General features: G+C 51.2%; 1 pseudogene across 1 annotated transcript in view; it reads right to left on the reverse strand.

Moving 5' to 3' along the window:
- The window catches only part of LOC308057365 (hydrocephalus-inducing protein homolog), a 251,878-nt pseudogene extending 235,279 nt beyond the window's left edge, over positions 1 to 16,599 (reverse strand). The window contains exons 1-5 of the transcript in view: positions 16,568 to 16,599; positions 15,451 to 15,613; positions 13,698 to 13,817; positions 10,157 to 10,291; positions 3,311 to 3,510 (exon numbers count right to left, since the gene is read on the reverse strand). The product of the transcript in view is annotated as a hydrocephalus-inducing protein homolog (transcript). The remainder of the gene's footprint in view (positions 1 to 3,310; positions 3,511 to 10,156; positions 10,292 to 13,697; positions 13,818 to 15,450; positions 15,614 to 16,567) is intronic.
- Between the last annotated feature and the right edge of the window lie 1,299 nt (positions 16,600 to 17,898).

Below are 17,898 nucleotides of genomic sequence, written 5' to 3' on the forward strand. Positions count from 1 at the left end.
AACGACAGGAAAGATAAGGTTTGGAGGTTTATTAACAGCTTCTCTTCTGACATCCTTTTTAACTATGCCCATTTGTATGTTTGCTTTGTTGTACAACATCTAAACTGTCACAGGTCCAGATCTCCCAGCGGTGCCTTGCAATCCCCGGCTTGTATAAACTCATCTAGCCGCACCAGCCCGAGGGAGACCTTCCCAGCAGAACCTGCTGAGATCTTGCCCGTTACTGCCCTGCAGAAAGGGAGCAACTCCAGACTAGTAAGCAATTTCATAGGGATCTGTTCTGGCATCTGTTGTCCTGTCTTTGTACATCCTGTGGTAACTCTCCAATCCCACACCTCGGTGTCGTATATGGGTCCTACAGGGGGCTCCTAGCACTGCACCTTGTAGCATCATTTCCTGAGCTTTCAGAGCCTGGTGGGACATTCCTTAATGTATCTTCTCAGACGGATCCTCTCTGACCCCAAAGCACAGCGTAGCACAAGGTCTGTAACATCAGGAAAAGGCAGTGCTGCGCTGAGATCTGCTTCCAGACGCCATTTTCAACTGAAACGTACTGCAGTGACATTTATCTCCCTGAATGCCATGGAGAAGAAACTCGTTATCCAGCCTTAACAATGAGAATGACAGGAAGAGACTTTCTATATTTACACTAGTACTGCGCTGACTCTCCAGCCTACTTGTCACGCTGGCTGGGAGGCCACTTCTTTCCTGCTGGGGTTGCTGGAGCCACTGAGCTCACCTGGGACCTCGGGGCAGGTACCTGGGCAACTGCTCACAGCACAAGCAGCAGGGAACCCACTGTCACACAGTGCAGTCCCCAGCACTGGCTGGAAGAACCGCTCCTGGCACACCATGGCCTCATCACACAGCGAGAAAGAACGTGGGAGTTCTGCTCTCGGGCTGCAAGGGAACGTGCTGACCTGGTCAAGAGGGGGGAACACTCGGATTCTGAGTGGGGGATACAAGCTTGGGGCACTACAGTCCAGATACTGGAGGGCTGGGCTGCCATTCACTGGGACACAGCAGAACTGCATGCAGCCGAGGGATGGGAAATGCAAACACCTGTATTTGGGGTGGAAGAATCCCTGGCAGTACAGGCTGGTGGGCACAAAAGCCTTTCTACGGAAAGGGAGCTTAGGGGCTGCGGCACAGGACGTACAGGGAGATGCTGGGATAAAGGGCTTTGCACAGCCTGGAGGAGGACAGAGCAAGGCTGGTATTACCCGATCTTACTTCTCGTCTTGTGTGCACACCCGATCGAACTCTGACACTGGTCTTGCTTTGAGCACCGTGTTTGCTCAGATGATCTCCAGAGGTCCCTTCCAAAGTTATTCTGAGTTTCTCTTCTCCATCAGCCCGATTCCATTTCACATAGCCCCCAAATTTCTCATATTTCCTATACATCTGTGCATATATGCAAACAGATGGTAGACAGACAGGCACTGGAGGAACTCAACCTCTAAGAAAGTTCCCAATGAAGAATTCATTATGACATTTTGCTGAACACTTGAAGCAAAAAAAATAAAAAGAGCAGAAACACAGGAACTTCAGAGTATTTAAAAAGAAATCTGAAGGAAAGTGGGGGTGACCTAATTAGAATAAAACACTGCTTATACTCAAAGATTTAAATCATCAGTTTGAAATTTCAAACTGGCTTTCAAAAATTTGTAATGAAATGGAAGAGATGACTGATGCCTTCAGCTGACATGGGAAATCTTACCAGCTTTTGATCTCTGCAGACACACACAATCCAGTTATTCAGAATTCTACTTTTTTGTGTGTCATATGAAACTTTTGTAACGCTTCCCATCTCTCTGTTGCAAATCAGGACTGAAAAATTTAATTGTTGAAGTTCAGCATAAAAATCGTATCAAGCAGGATTCAACACACACTGGATCACTCAACGGAACAGTTGGCAAGGACGTTGCCAAGAGATGCCAGACACGACTGGGTATCTGTTTTGGTGGTGACGACTAGATCTGGAAATCCCAGAGGGAAGCTGCACAGGGATTTACAAGGTCCTGCCTATGTATTTCCACAGTGACAAGCAGCAGCCTGCTTGAATAGCATCCTGGAAGCCTGTTTCAACAGCCTTGCCAGGCTTTGGTAGGAGCCTCTTGGACCCTCACGCTTCCCAGGAGAAAGAGCAAAGAGCCTTCTCTTGACCCCTGTTTTCCTGGGGAAGAAACTGAAGCAACTCAGGTGCACTAAGGCAGACGGCACATCTTTGCTGTGTTCTGGACCTCAGCTCCTGCACCAAGACCTCTGGGACCAAGCAACTCGGAGCTAACTACCAGCCAGCTGAACTGGTTTCCTTGCAGGTGCAGTGTCAAAAAGGCACTACCCTCTCCAGTTCAGCAAACTGGAAAACCAGTGACTGTCTTCTGAGACCAACAGGAACAGTACAGGCTGTCCACAACGCCGCACATGTCAGGCACCTGACCAGGAGACTGCCCAAATACCACGTGCTTGTGGCCTCCCAAGGAACGTGTATATTTGGCCAACAGGGCCACATACCCATTTCAGAAGGTACTGAAGATCAAGGAGGTTGCCGGTAGCTACTACAAAGTGCTAGAGCACTTTCCAGGAGATCTGAGAGAGACAAAGCTCTACAAGAGGCTCCCAACCCACGCACCAGGTATTTGCTGCATCTTTGGCCTGTGCCCCCGCTGTAAGGCATTCCTCTTTGGGGCTGTAGTGCAGCTTTGAAGCCGCTGCCAGCTCATCTCCGCTTAAGAGCTCATTCTAATGAAGAATATTGGATCCCAGGGACCAGATCAAACCTACTGGAAAACCAGGTTCTGGACCCCACAGGGGTTTTGTCAGGGTCTCAATACCAATTGCTTTGATCTATCATCTCTGATTGCACTCGCTACTCTAGACAAACTGCTGATAAATTCTTAAATGTCCCTTCCACCAGCTCAGAGCTTGCCCATTTCTTAACACTGCCCTTGGTCTGCAGGAACTGAGCTCCTGGAGCTGTCGTCTGCCCCGCAGGATCTTCCACAGCCCAAGGGCAGTCCAGCTGCCTTCTTACAATTGCTCTTTCAGTCTAACAGAATCAGCCTTGCACGACTGTGCACTGAAGACACCGTTGCACTATAAAACTCCACTCTGCAGCTTGCAGAGTTTTAGCAGAGGCTGCGCCATGCTTCAAACACTATAATCAACAGCAAAACCCACGTGCCCTGCCCATCTCCAGCCACGGCAGCAGCACGGCAGCTCACATGCTCTGGTTCCTTTTTGTCGCTGTTTCCCAACTATATTATCACACCACAGTGTTTTGCACAAAAAGAGATGAGCTCCCTACCTCTGAGTGCTGATGCAGTAGCGGGCCACCCGGTTACCAACGTTGCGAACCAGCAGCGTTTTCTGGGTGCTGTACTTGACGGGACAGGCTGAGAAGTTCACCTGGTCGGGGAAGTCCAGGATAGCTCGGGCACCTATAGCTCGGATAGGCACAACAAACTTCTCCCTTTCTGTGATGCAGATGAGCTCGTGGAAATAATCCTGCAGGGAAAGAAACAATCTCAGCACAATGCTTTTAGCACCATTCCCACGGCAGAAGGAAAACTGCTGTTTTCTAGGACTGTAGCAGTATCATTCAGTAACGCAACAGTAGCTTTTACCTTCATGACCTTTCATTCCAGTAGCATGACTTGCACAGGGTTGTTAACTTGCAAAGAAGAAACAAGCCCACTGATTCACCCGCTTTCGCAGCAAGCTGGCAGCACCACAATTACCTGATGCTTTGATTCCGAGGCACCAAAACAGAGTCGCTTCACGCAAGGGATCACAGCACTAATGGAACCTGCTTCAATCGCCACCGCAGACTATTGGAAGCACCACTGAGAACCCAGCTGTGCCACAGCACTAACTCCAACGCCAGCAACGCGGCGACCTCGTTGAAGCTCGGCAGGCGATGCTCAGGTGCACTTTCAAAAGGACTTCACCACATACGTGAGCAACGGTCAGTCGCTGGGGAAATGCTTCACAAGCTGGACACGGTAATTGCTGCGATGCCAGGCGAGTGTAGGGCACAGCTGTATTTCTCACCCCCTCCCACAGCCTTACAGGGCCAAGGCTGGGGACACGCACCCTTCAAAAGCCATCTGACCCATCTCCCCACACCAGAACCGGCTCAGCTCTGCACCCAAAGTGTCCCTCCAGATGTTTCACAGGTACTTCAAAGCACTAACAACTCCACCCCTGCCCTCAGCAGCCTACGCCAGCTCTGCACTGCAATTCAAGAGAGTTCTTCTCTGCCTAATCTCAGTTTCCCTTTACATCTCACCCCAGCCCCAGGGGACACAGAGACAGTTCTGGCTGATGCCTTAATCACACCCCTCTGTAAGGTCTGTTCTAGAGGAGTAAGTGACGGGGTGCCTGGTTAGCACACCCACCCCAGGCAGGTGGCATCGGGAGCTGCACACGGGGGACACTCAGACACCCCACCAGAGCAAAGCCGGCTGTGCATTCCCAGCCACTGCCTTCTGCAGAACAGAGCCAGGCAATCCCCCCCCATCCCGGCTGCCTGGCGTTTAGCAGCAGGAAGGCAAATCAAATTACCAAAAGCATTTTACTGTAGGGATGAGCAGATCAGACCCCAGATGGATGGCAGGCACCGCTGGCTGCGCTGCAAGTACCACCTTGCCCCCATTGAAATCAGTGAGGAAACTGTTGCCCCAGGGCCAGGAGCCATTGCCCCCAGCAGGCTCTTATGGATGAGCTGATCAAAGCTCTGCTTCTCATCAGTCACTGGCTGCCCTGATTTTTGCCCCAGTGCTTTTAACTCATTTGATATTCTTGTAATTGTTGAAGCAGGAAGCGCTTTGATTTAGGAACCGCACACAGCGGCAAACTCCCTTCAGCAGAACTGATCCGGATTCCTCCACGGCTGGGATTTCCTGCTCCCATCCCCTCCTGGAAGGGCCCTAAGGCAGCCAGCCCAGGCACAGACACGGACCCAGTGCTCCAACACAACAGCTGACACCCAGCGCCTCACCCACCACCCAGCACCTCGCCCACCGCTAAGGTTGCCAAAACAGATGCTGCCCCATCCAAGGCACAAAGAATAAAGAAGGATCTCTTTTTCTAGACATCTCAAACAGTCACCCTACAAACTGCACAAGGGCTTTTGCTTCTCCTATTTGGAAGGTAAAATACTAGCAAGGGAACTGCAGCAAGCAACCTGCAGGATTTAACATCATATTGCAGGCAAGGGTTTCATCTTCAGCAAGTCTTTGTGAATTAGCAAATTTGTACTCAATCTTGCAGCCCAAGCCCTCTAAAATAAAAGCTATGGGCAGCCCATATGACTTTAAAGCACCCATTATCTCCCGGGTACTTCACCTCCCAGACTGCTCAGATGCTCAGAAACTGCATTAGCAAATGGAGAGTGCCATTTGCTTTTGCTGTTGTTGTTATTTCGGCCACACTACTGTAACAAAGGCAAGTCCAATTGAAAGCTACCTGCCTTAGTCAGTCTTGGCATGCCATATTTACTTACCTCTCTCTTCCAGATGCCAGGTAGACAGAAGAGGATGCAAGTACAGATCAGCAGGGAGATAAAAAAAAAAAAAAGGAACTTCAACAATTGGAGGTATTTGAGGGAAGTAAAAGGAAGTAATTGTCAAGTCCTTGTCATTGCTAAGGAGCAAATGGATCAACAGCAATGCAATTAAGAGCCCAAGAAATAAATACCCCCCAAAAGCAAGCACTGGCAGCCTTCCCAGCTCCCTTGCTGGTGAGGGGCACTGGGACCACCTGCACAGCAACGCACAAGGAAAGGGAATTCTTTCTCCAGGGACCTGAGGGCAAGGCTAAAGCAGCAAGGGTTTGGTTTCACAGAGACAACCACGAGCTTGGGAGAGAAAGCTGCCTCTCGCCATTCCTGCAGATGCACATTATGCTCCAAGCCCCCTCTCCAGGGACACCGTGGGACATGGCATCCCGTGCAAGGCTTGACTCAGCACTTCAGAGCGGGCTGACCCTTCAGCCACGCTCTACCACCCCACCAAAGTGGGACCTTGCACCAGGCTGAATGCAGCGTCAGCCCAAACAGGGGGAAAGCCAAGGCAGAGGGGTGCTAGGCAGAAGCTGGCTGCTTGTGTCGCTGTGGACCCATGGTCCCTTAAGCTTTTGAAAGCTGAATTGCCCCCCTGGGGGGGGAACGGGTTGCAGTCTCCCCTGCAGCACTGCCTCGTGCTACCGGGACACTACCTCTGCTACACGCTTGCTTACAGCCTGGGCAACTGTTGAGACCAGTTCAAAATCTCGTTCTGCTTCGCAACTGCAAACCCTTAGCAGACTGTTTAAGACCAGGTTTCTAAATAGACATGCCTGGATGACAGAGGGGCTGCAACCCATCTATGCTCTAAAGTCTGTTGTGTTTAGACACAGCTTCAGGCTACAGATTTTCATGAAAACATGACTTCATCCTTCATACAACTCCCCTCTCCATTGCAAGGATGACAGACAGTTGTACGATGGTTCCCCTTCTCTCACACCCCTGTGACAAGCAGGAAGTTACAAGCTCTGGCCTTCCAGGTATCACCACTGGCATCTGAACTGGCACCCGCCGGAACTGAAGCAGCTGCTCATCTCTGATGTTGTTTCAGGCTCTCTGCAAACTCAGGGGCTAACGGTAATACTGCCACAGCGATATCAACCTTAGCTGCCCACAACACCACACTCGGATGTCAGATTTCCTGCATAACCCATCCTAAATCCTGCACTGAATTCCTTGCAGCAGACGACTTGCACAGAAAAGATCCTTGTAGCATGAGGTCACACGGCAAGCCAAGCAGGGAAAGCTCCCGCTGAAACCCTGATATCAAAGGCTGGAAAATAAGGGCCATGACAAGAGAGGAGGGACCGGAGGATGAAGATCCAGTCGCAGGAGAAGGGGGTGCCCCTGCGCCTGCCCCCCTCAGCTGCCGGTTCGCAGCACTCTGAAATGAGTCGCTTAGCTCCAGGTTCGTTTGGCACCGGGCCATTTGCCTTGGTCTTCTGCCCCTTTCCTCCCCACACGAGCCATCTGGAAAGTATACTTGGAATAGCTTCTGGGCGCTACAAAGCATCTAACAGGGCTGCGCTGAATTGTAAAGGACTTCATTTCACCGATGCAGTAACTCGCTGTCCTGTCGTATTTCATATTAATCAATGTGCATTAATTCAGTCTCCACCGAGCACCAGTAATGAATTTCACAAACCTCACAGACTGAGCTGGCATTGCCGGAAAATAATGTATGGCTACAGTGAAAAGAGCAAGAGGGCAAAACAGAATAAGCTGTGCTGGTTTTATATGCTTCTTCCTTCCTTCTTCCTTTACAATAAACTATTAATAAGCCTGAAGGACACACAAATGGAAGTGTTTCTCTCTGTTGTTAATCTGCCAGTCAGTGCCACAATGGTTCCCAGTTCAGCAGAGACTGTCAGACCATAATGCAAGGACACGCAGGAATGTGGGCTGGCACGAGAACACCCACGCTGTACAACTGGAGCCACAAAACAGAAACGTGCAAATCAGAAGCAGCAAGAGTAACTAAGTGGAAACGCTGCCCAGCAGAAAAATTAGCAGTTCATTTATAACACAAGTGCCAATAAACCAACAGACACGTCAGCTGTTTATTTATTTTCTGACAGTCCGAGCACGTGGCACATTCCCAAATGACTGTGAGACAGTAGGAAACTGCTCATTTTCCAAGAAAGGGCTACGTGGCATTTCAGCCACTAACAACTCACATGGCCCGATTACTTAGGGCTTAGCCACAATTTTACTCCTTTCAATCAGGAGTGACTTCGCTGAAGTCAGACTTACTCCAGGGAAGAACAGATTCAAAGCAAGAGAATTATATAAACCAACTCCCAATCAGGAAGACCCAGACCCCAGTTCACTGGGTTACCCACAGTCCCTGTGGATCGTGCAGCATCAGGGATGTAGGGGTTGTTCAAAGGCAGCACTCCTGAGCCTTCCACAACTAACACAGATACTCTGCAGGCAAGCAACTGCAAGCCCAGCGCAGGTGGCTTTACAGAACCATTTCCCAAAGCCTGCCTCTTGGCCAAGGGCTTTGCAAGGTGCTCTGCGCCTCCTGACCACGCTGTGGATGCATTTCTAGCTCAGCTACAGCACTCTGGCACTTCGCTGATTCACACTCCATCACGTATGAGCCAAAACATTCCGTTTGTACAAAATTCTGGTTCTGCTGTACAATCCCCATGTGCTCCTCACTGAGCAGCACGCATCCCTCTCCCAATGTCCTGCAAGGAGCACAAAACCCAGTTCGGCAGAAACCGCCGTGGTGTCGCTGCAGCTGTGCAGAGGACCTTGCTGGCACAGCTCCCTAATGCCACACACTCACCAGTTCAAGGGCAAGACAAGGGACAAAGTACTGGACATGAGTGCTCCTGGGGGTTCTCTCACCCTACTTCTATTTGGGGTGATGTTCATCTGTTGCTCTGCTGCTTCTCTCTAGTTGAAGAGCAGCAATTTGCCCTTCATGGGAACCAATTTACTTCCACACCCAAAATGAATGCTAATTCATACTAATAAATCGCATTTTAAAGGAAACAGCGTCCTCTGCAAAGCCTACCTCGGTGAGATTATGCTCTTATGTCACTTGGGCAGTATGGAGAACTGCCCTAGGCCAACATCATTTTTACCTTCCATACGAATGACGTAAAACCATTTCTCAGTCCCTCCCCAAAGCAACAGATCATTTCACAAGCTCAGGGAGCCAGGGACCGCAGGGCATTTCCTCTTTAGTTTGCTACAGCCACGCTGTTTGAGGATAGGACAGGGCATTAAACTAAATCTAAGCAGCGAACACAAGATGAGAGAACAGCTGTGCCCAAAGGGATCCTGCGCCTCTGGCCTGGTGCGGAAACGCCAGCTGGCTCAGAGCGACCCCCTCACCTTGCATCACCCACAAAGTCACACAAAGAACCCTGCCAAGAGGCAGCAGAGTGCTGGTGCAAAGAATCAGCCTGTCTGTATTCCCCTGCGATGCTTCCTCCCTTCCATGCCATGTGCTAAACCCTTCTGCATTAACAAGCCTCCAGACCACACTGTCACCCCTTCACATCACGGCACAGTGCAAGGCTTGCCAGAGCCACAGCACCGATGTTCCAACCTGCAAGCAAAAGCATGGCACATGGGGCAGGGAATAGGTGCCAGCTGACACAGCAGACACAGCCACATGCACGCAGGCACAGCCACACCAGCGTGACTGCCCAAAGGCTCCGGGGTAAGTGTCTGCCTGCAGATTCTACCTGCCCCTTCAATGCCTGGGTGTGCTCCAGATGTCTCTGTCATCTGCAGCACACCGACCCCCTGCTGATTAAAGACATCTAGAGCTCAGTGCGGCTGTGCCAGGCTGGCTCCCCGCCACGAGCACAGCGCATCTTCTCCCCTAGAATCACAGCTGGAGCACAGGCAGGCAAGTATCCTCAGGGGCAGCACAGCGGCAAGGCTGGAACACAGACGGTATGAAAAAGCATCACCTTCGCTCCAGCCCAGGGTGAGGAAGGGAACTGGTTGCCAGATGGGAAAGAGGAAAGCTCTCTGCATCTATTCACTCCTCTAGTCTTTTCCATCATAATTAAGCCCCTAACACTGAGTGGAGAGGTGGGATGGCTAAACATCAACACCCCTCCCAGCCATTTTCCTACTGTCACACGTGCACCTTCCCCTGCAAATGCCCAGGAAAGCACAGGGAGGGAACGCACAGCCCGTCAGTCCCTGCTGCGGTGGCATCGCATGGTGCTGCCAGCCAGGCTGCCTGACCACAGCCTAGAGCAAACCTTGCAGCACGGCACGGGTTATAACCAGTGCGCAAGGAAAGTGCCGGCTTCAGACAGAACGTTCCGCTGTCTCACTGCTGTGTCCAACGTGATACACATTCCAGTGACTCCAGTTTTCAAAGGTGGTGGTCCTCACTCTGATCAGGCTCAACTTCGCGTCCTCCAAACAACAGGTCAATTTTAAATAGGCTTTTGTTATTTATAATTATCAGAACAAACCCATAACCATACAGCAACGGACAGATATTAGCAGTGCCGCAAAACCCACAGCAGACGCCCTGTTCTGAACCCAGCCCCGCAGCTTCGCCTCCCGCTGAAGGCACCTGTCTCTTGGGACCTCCAGTCTCACCTTGTTCTCATTGGGGGTGAAAACAATGTGGAAAGTCACAAGCATGCCAGGCGGTACTTTGCGGCACACGGCATGGTGGCTGATCAACTTGAAATAAGGTGACCTCTCCAAGGTGACCTTCAGCAGCTGAGGAACCTGCAGAAAAGGTAAGAAAGTATGATTTTGCAGCTCGTGGAAACAGGAGGAGAAGAGACCTGCCGACAGCCTTCCTTAACCACCTTTCCAAAGCACTTTTAGCTCTGGAGGTACGTGCACATAATACACAAGAGTCAACATTAATCCCTTCTGCCTGGGCAAAACAGCTCACGGCCAGAGGCAGCAGGGCAATGAAGGAAGGGCCAAGCAGGGAAGACACCAGCAGCACGGAGGTATAATATCTGAATCAAGCCACCCGTGTATTCAACAAGCCCAAAGAACCTGCCGGCTTCTGCCCATACACATCCAGGCAGTCATGCCCCTAGAAGGGGACTGTGTTATCTGAAGGCCAAACAGTACGTGTTAATCCTGGGGGAAGGAAGAAATGCACTTTAACGTGCTGCGTTTGAGCGGGGCACTCAAGCTGCGGTGCTACAGTCATGCGGGCAGACCAGCAAGAGGAGGAGACCACACATACTGTGGCCTCACTGGGAATAAAAGCAGGCCTGAAGAGCAAAAGGAGGACCATGGGAAGACAAAGAGACAACCCCACAAACTGAGGATGACTAGGAAAATTCACAGGGAGCTGTAAAGAAGCAAGGGAGAAGCACAATACGCTACAAGGAAAGGCTGATGCAGAGGATGAGAGCCAGCAACTTGACAAAGTGATGGAAAGCCAGGCGACCCCCCCCCCAGGCTGTGCCTATCAACTATGGGCTCCAAAGGCATCTTCTGCCTCGAGATACATGACCGGCACTGACTGGCGCTGGAGTCTCGGTTTTAAAAGCCAACCTCTGCTCTCTGGAGGCTCCTGCTGCCTGTGACCGTAGCCAGGCAGCTGCCAGCGCAGGCAAGCCAGATCCCCGGGGACCCCTGCCCACCCCCAGCAGTCCCTGCAGGCACCCTGCTGCACGGTTCTGCCCTCTGGGACACCACCAGCACACAGACAGCACACAGGCATTTCTCAAGCACATTGAGAGCGACGCCTGAGCACCAAATCTCAAAGTCTAAAGCAGGTGATTTGGACTGACGGGCAGCTTCACTGACAAACAACAAACCCACAGGAGGCTTGGAAAAAATGGAGGCTCGTTCTGCACCACCCACCCGAGCCTGGTAACCCGTGGCCAAGGCAGTCCTGAACTCTCCAAACGCCCTTGGAACCCAGCAGGGTCCTGGGGCAGCGGGTTCCAGGAGCCAGTTTCACAGTGCACACAAGCAGTTTGGTCACCAAGTCCCTTAGGAGAGGAGCACGTGTGGCTAAGACCTTCAGCAAAAGCCACCCGGAACACCTGAGGGTGCTGAGGAACAGCCTGAAGACAGAAAAGCAATTGTACAACACAGGTAAGAGCAGTAAGTATATAGCGAAGCACTTCTGTAGTTGCACGATTACAGAGCCTCTATTTGGAATATATTTTGCTGTCAGCTGGATTTTTAGGGGGCAAACAACTTCAGGCTGCCGTGCAGTATAAGATTCAGAAGAATCTGGGAAACCAGCGCGAAAACTCTGAGACAGAGCACAACACTGCTCTGCTCTTCTGCAGGACATCACCAAAAGCCAACAAAATTAGAATAGAACACTCTCTCAGGATTATCATCTCTACCTTTCTGTATTTAGAACATACCAAGGATTTTCCTTAGAGCTGATCTTACTTTTACACCCACGCTCTCCAATGGTTGAGGTCTTACCGGCTTCAAAACTAGTTCGGTTTGGAAAAAAACCCACATTCACACATTGCCTCCCCCTTTACAGGGCACGTAAATCCCAAGGCGCAGCTGGACAAGTTTATTATTCCTTACTGGGAAGGGCAGAAATGTTATGCAGATGTTCTTTTCCACCCGAGGAAGCATGAACAGAGCAAATCAACTGTTTGCCTGTTGGCTGGTACTTGGCAAAGATAACCATTTTGAAGTGCTGCATGGATAATGGAGCAGCTGAAGCCAAAAGACTCAGTGGGAACGAAGCAGAGAGTAGGAAGAGAGAAACTGAGGCACATTTTAATTGGGGAAGAAGATACCTACAGCAAGGGGTGCCCAAAACCCAGTGCAGACCACACCAGTGGCATTCCCTGGGTGCAGGCACCCATGCCACATCTTATCCACGTTCCCAAGTTAAATGCCAGACCAGGAATGGTGCAGTACTCTCCAGGAATAACTGAGGGACCACACACGCATCCTTCCTAGCCAAAGGGTCTTCCCTTTTCGCCCACATCCCTGTCAAAACCTGTTCTCTCAGGAGATTCTTGGACTTCTCCCGCTGTCCTTCCACCCGCAATACACCTTGGCAGCTTTTTTTTGTTGTCCACCTGTTTGTCCCCCCCAGCAGGTAAATCTGGAAATCTGGGGGGAATTCACCGGCTCTTGCACACACTTCCATCTTCCCATCCCACCCTCCCCTCACGCATACCTCTTATTCTTCATTACAGAAGAGTACCCTTAATTACACCTCTCTTCCTGACCTTTCTCTGCTGCCAGTGCACTTACTGCTACAGATCAAGAGAAACCCTTGCGTGTAGGAAAGCGCGCAGGGAGAGAACACCGAGCTCAGCTCCTTTCCTCCCTCTGCCTTTTCCCACCAGCTTGCTCTTGGCACATGCCTCATTCCAGCAAATATTTCCCCAACTGAAATTCAAAAGGTCTCAACTTCCCTCTTTACAGTGGAACAAAACTGCTGACATTTTCCAACTTTTCCATTTGCAACTTTCTTGGGAAATCTCAAAATGATCAGGTTTTTCAAGCAAAGGTGGAGACCTCCGAGGGCACTTGACTCTGAACGTGCTGTGGCTCTCCAAAGGGAAAACAGAGCATCACGTTGCCTCAGAAAAACCTGAGCAGAACCCAATTAAGCTTAGCAGGAGCCTGAAGCGGCACCTAAAGGCCTCCCACTGCTTCTGCTACATCAGTCTGTTTCCACTGCTGTTTCAAAACACCTTTCCTGAAGCGCTGTTACCACTAATTATAACTTACTCCAGCATAAAGTGGAGAAGACCCCACCCCGAGCTCTGACAGCCCGTTCAGCTCTCTGTGCAGCTCACCCAGAGGCAGAGGTGCCCTGTGGAAACCAAGATTAACCACGGAGCCACCAGGACGCGGTGCACACTCGAGGGAAAGCACGAGGGCAGGGAAGAACTGTACAGCCCTCAACATTCCCATCCGTGCAGGGCTTCCACGGGGAAAGGTGCTGACTAGAAAAGCTCCTTTCAGCGAGGTACTACCAACACACAGCCAAAACCAGGGCAAGAAACCTCAGCATGGCAAGATTTCCACCATCTCGCAAAATAAAGGTGGCGAGACCTTTTACTCTGGATGCGCTGTGCTGCAGCAGGTGACTGGCTGTGCTGTGCACCGCGCGGACAACACTGCTCTCCAGTTCCAGCACAGGGTTAAACTTCCACATCCCAGCACCTACCTTGTCCTCGTTCCTCAGAATCAGTGGCACTTCATACACCTCGTAGGGGACGTAGCTCTGGAATACCACCTCTGACGGGAAAGGCTGGAACGAGTGCTGTTTCGGGGAAGGTGCCGAGAACTGCAGATGCAAAACAGAGTTTCAGCCGCTGGGAGAAAGATTCATCAATCAGAGAATACTACATCGGTCCCCAGTGAAGTACAGTCTCCCGGTGAGTACGCCTGCCCAGCTCACGCCAGGGGAACGGCAGCTCACCCACCTGTGCTCTGAGCAGATCAAAAGTTTCTGGGCCACACCGAGCAGGCTCAAGTGAGCAGCTCTTTTGCTGGCCGTTTCTCCAGGTTTCCTGCTCCAAAAGGCAAGGCAGCGCTTACCTCCGGCAGAGCGCTGGGCTAACAGTCACACAGCTCCAGAGCACTCACTGCGAGAGCCGTAAGCACTCGTGCAGCAAGTGAAAGCCAAGAATTTACAGGAGACTCCATGGGAAACAGTCTGGGGATTATCTTTACCCTGAGACAGTGACCAAGTCCAACCCATCCTCAAATCTCTTTTTTGATACACAGCCTAGAAACCATGAGGAAGAGAAGACAGGCCAAAAAGGAACACCGCCGTTAAGAAAGCAACAGATGAGGTGATAAGGTTCAGCTCCTTCCCCAGCACTACTGCTCAACTTGAGTAAGGCTGGACTTGGCATCTCCTTTTCCCATGAGCTCTCAACGGATGCTTCATTGCAGTCCATTATTGCCATGTCAGTTAGTACCACCACCGAAGCGTGCCTGACGACACACAGAAACAGCAAACGCTTACAGCGCAGAGGCATTACTTGGAGAAAATCCCTCCCTGCTTTGTCTCCCCCCTTCCAGCTGAACTCTTCGCACTCACAAGACACAGGCACATCTCCTGCTTCTGCACAGCAGTCAGGGTCGTGCTGAAGCCAGGAGCCACAGCACCCGGCCAGTTCTGTGCGTGCTCGTCCGAGGCGTTCCCAACCTCACGCGCTGTCTAGGGCAATCCCCAACCAATTTGTTACAGGTCTCTTGCTGGCACTTTTCCACTCAGCAGCCTACCTCAGTCATCTACCCCTTTGGAACGTGCGTTACACTAAGCAGATGTGTAAGAAGAGCAGCTTTCAACATACGTGTAAGCAAACACTGATCCAGATAAAGCACACCCGCTCCCCTCTGCCCAGCACCATTCCCCTGTGTGCCTGGCAGCCTGCAAAATCTAACACCCCGTAAGGGTCCCACTCGTCGTTCCAACCCAAAGCATTCATGCAATTGCTTGAGCTACACCTTGAGTAGTTACCGTAGGCCCTCAGCCCCCAAAGGCCAATGCAGCCACCACTGAGGGCATCCGATGACCCCAAGCGTTTGACAGAGACTACACCAAACCAAGGGCTGGCTATTTCAGCAGGAGGGTGGGAAATTGCAAGCTTGCATCCTTGTGTCCCGCCCCAGCCTTCCTCCAGTATCATGCTTTAGCCACAGAAGCTCGTCTCCAGCAAAAGCCACCAACTTCAGCAGAGGTGCTTTATATGGGCTTAGTGCAGGCCAGGACTTCAACAGCTCACTGGGGGAAAACGTTTCACCTTTCCCCCAGCAGAAGGAACTCCACCACCACCAGCAGCAGTTTGAAACGACAACAGGACTTAGTCACCAAAGTATTTAGATAAGCTGGAGGCAAGCCTGTCACAAGCATAGGCCCACTTCAAATGTCACGTCAAACAGCAAGGAAAAGGGCAAGAAAAGGCTACCTTTTGACGGGAGGCTTCGCTCACGTCGAGAAGCTGGGTAATCTGGGGCCGCCGCATGTCCCGAGTGCTGGCCAGCCTCTGCTTGGTGCTAAGAGTCATCTCCTTCAGGAAGGCAGAGGGAGTCAGCTGAAATGCAAAACACCAGCAAGAGCTACAGAACTGCCTTCATTCAGAAAGGCTTTTCTTGTTCAAGAGCCACTGATCAATAATTTGTGATCACAGCCACTAGGATAGTCCTGGAAGCCCCATAATTACCCGCTGAAATATTTAACATCAGTAAATTAATGATAGAGAGCGGAATACACATGCTCCAACCAAGTGGCTCTGTCCCATTAGCTTCTCCTTTGTGATTTGATGTGACATGTTGGGGGATTTGGCTCTTCGGGCATTTGTTTCCTCTTCAGATTTGCTGGATTGAGCCAGTGACCTTTGAAGAAGGTCGGGAGGAGTTACCAGCAACCCCCTAACTCCATCCTTGCACAACGCTTACAACCACCACACGCGTGGAGACGTCACTGCTGGGTGAGTCAGAGGAAAGCAGAGAAGCAGTGTTGTGCCAAGACCGAGGTGGAGAGGAATGGCTCCAAGTTTTAGTTATCTCTTTTGAATTAGCACTTGTTTTCTCTGTTCTGGCCTCCGAGACCCCTCCACAGAAGTATGCAGAGAGATCTCCTCGACAGAGCCTCAGCGCCAGGTCGCCTTCAGCCAGGTGAGCTCTGGTCAGCAAAGGACGTCTGAGGATGGGAAGGAGGAATTGCCCTGGCTCCGCTGCTGCCTGCAGCGCTGGGTCTGTGCTCCACACGGGATACGGGACAGAACAACTGTTCTGGAACCTGTTCCATCTGGGACCAGCCATGCCTCTCAAAGCCTTTGGGCAGAGTTCAAGCAGCCCACCACATGCCCAGCTGCCTGGAGGGCAGGTATGGTCAGAGCAGCGCTGGCAAGCATCCCGACGTGACAAAACATTGCTGCCCACACAAAGGGGACAGAACGAAGCACACGCTCACGCTTCAGCTATTCCGGTGCAATGCCCGGTACGTCCATTTAAATTGGCTCCGGTGGCACATCCAGACAGACTCTGGGCTTGCCCTGAAGCAGCACACAGTCCATCCCCTACTGCACCATGGTCACCACCTCCGACAGAAGCATGGCAGCAGAGAGACGGGGAGGTGGTGTCCAGCTTCACAGTGCGGCCAGACAACAGGAGGGGCAGGTAGAGGAAGGACGCGGGGGCAGTTTCCAGCCTTACACAGCTCCTACCTGGCCGCAGCAGGTACTTACAGTTGCGGGCTTCTCTGTCCCTCTGGCTAGCTTCAGATTACGAGGCACTACCACTTGCCTCGGGAATCCACCAGCCATCCTGGAGGACCCTGTGAACGAGCAGGGCTTTCCAGTGGCCATGCCTCAGTTGACCTGCAAGGAACAACAACAGGACTTTGAAAATCCAGAATCCCCTTCATGGCAGACCCAAAGGAGACAGCTGTGTCTCCAGGCTGTAGCATCCTTCATAACTGGACAGCAGGCGGCCTCCCCACCCTGTCTCATCATTAGACCATGTTGAAGCAGAAGAGTGAAGATTGATAGAAGTAAAACCCCACAACAAACATTCCCTGAGCCAAAACAGCCTTTCACAAGCCACACGCACACATCAGAGCCTGCTGGCATTTCTCACCTTCTCCCCCCAACTTCCACCTGTTTTGGAACTATTTACTGGAATTTTTATCCAAATCTCGATTAATACCCAAACTGTCCTTTATTACTCTTCAAAAGTTTTTCAGTGGGAACAAAAGGGAAATGTCACTTCACTGCTTCATTTTGCAAAAGCAGCTGACCCAATGCGACTCTGCGCCTGACCCTACTAAGCGCTCAGATTATTAGGAACAACCTTAAAGCCGGGGATCGCTGCTGCCCCGAGCATGAAAATCAGACGGCTCTCCTACTTTGCAAACCAAATGCCCACCCTTTGTGCAAGGAGGTTGGTGATGGTTTTAACTAATGGAGCACAGAGCTCAGTACTCTGATTATCAACTATGGTTTCTCAAAGCTAATTTGGTTAAGTTGCAAAAATGATCCAGCAAATAGGACTCCCTCCAGGCATGAAATTGCCACAGTGACCAAGAACCTTTCTCCATGGAGAACAAGGGCCCCTTTTTTCACTTATTAACACCCAAACTCAAGGCTCCCTACAGGCGTTTGAAGCTGTAACAGCAGAAAGAAAAGCATGAAACCATTCAAGCTGCATGAGCAATTAGCTCAAATAGAAACGCAACGTATGTGAAAGCAGGGCCACTTATAGGCTATCCTCATGGCAGCTCTTCTCCAGCATCCTCATCCTGCAGGCTGCATGGGTCAACAGGTCCATGGGCCGGTCTTTTTCTACCACCAGCCTGCTGACGACCTCTCCATCTGCATCTCAAAAAGTGTGGGTGCAAGAAAGGGAAAGAGGAG

The sequence above is a fragment of the Falco punctatus genome, assembly GCF_963210335.1.
Source record: "Falco punctatus genome assembly, contig: scaffold_28, whole genome shotgun sequence".
NCBI lineage: Eukaryota > Metazoa > Chordata > Aves > Falconiformes > Falconidae > Falco > Falco punctatus.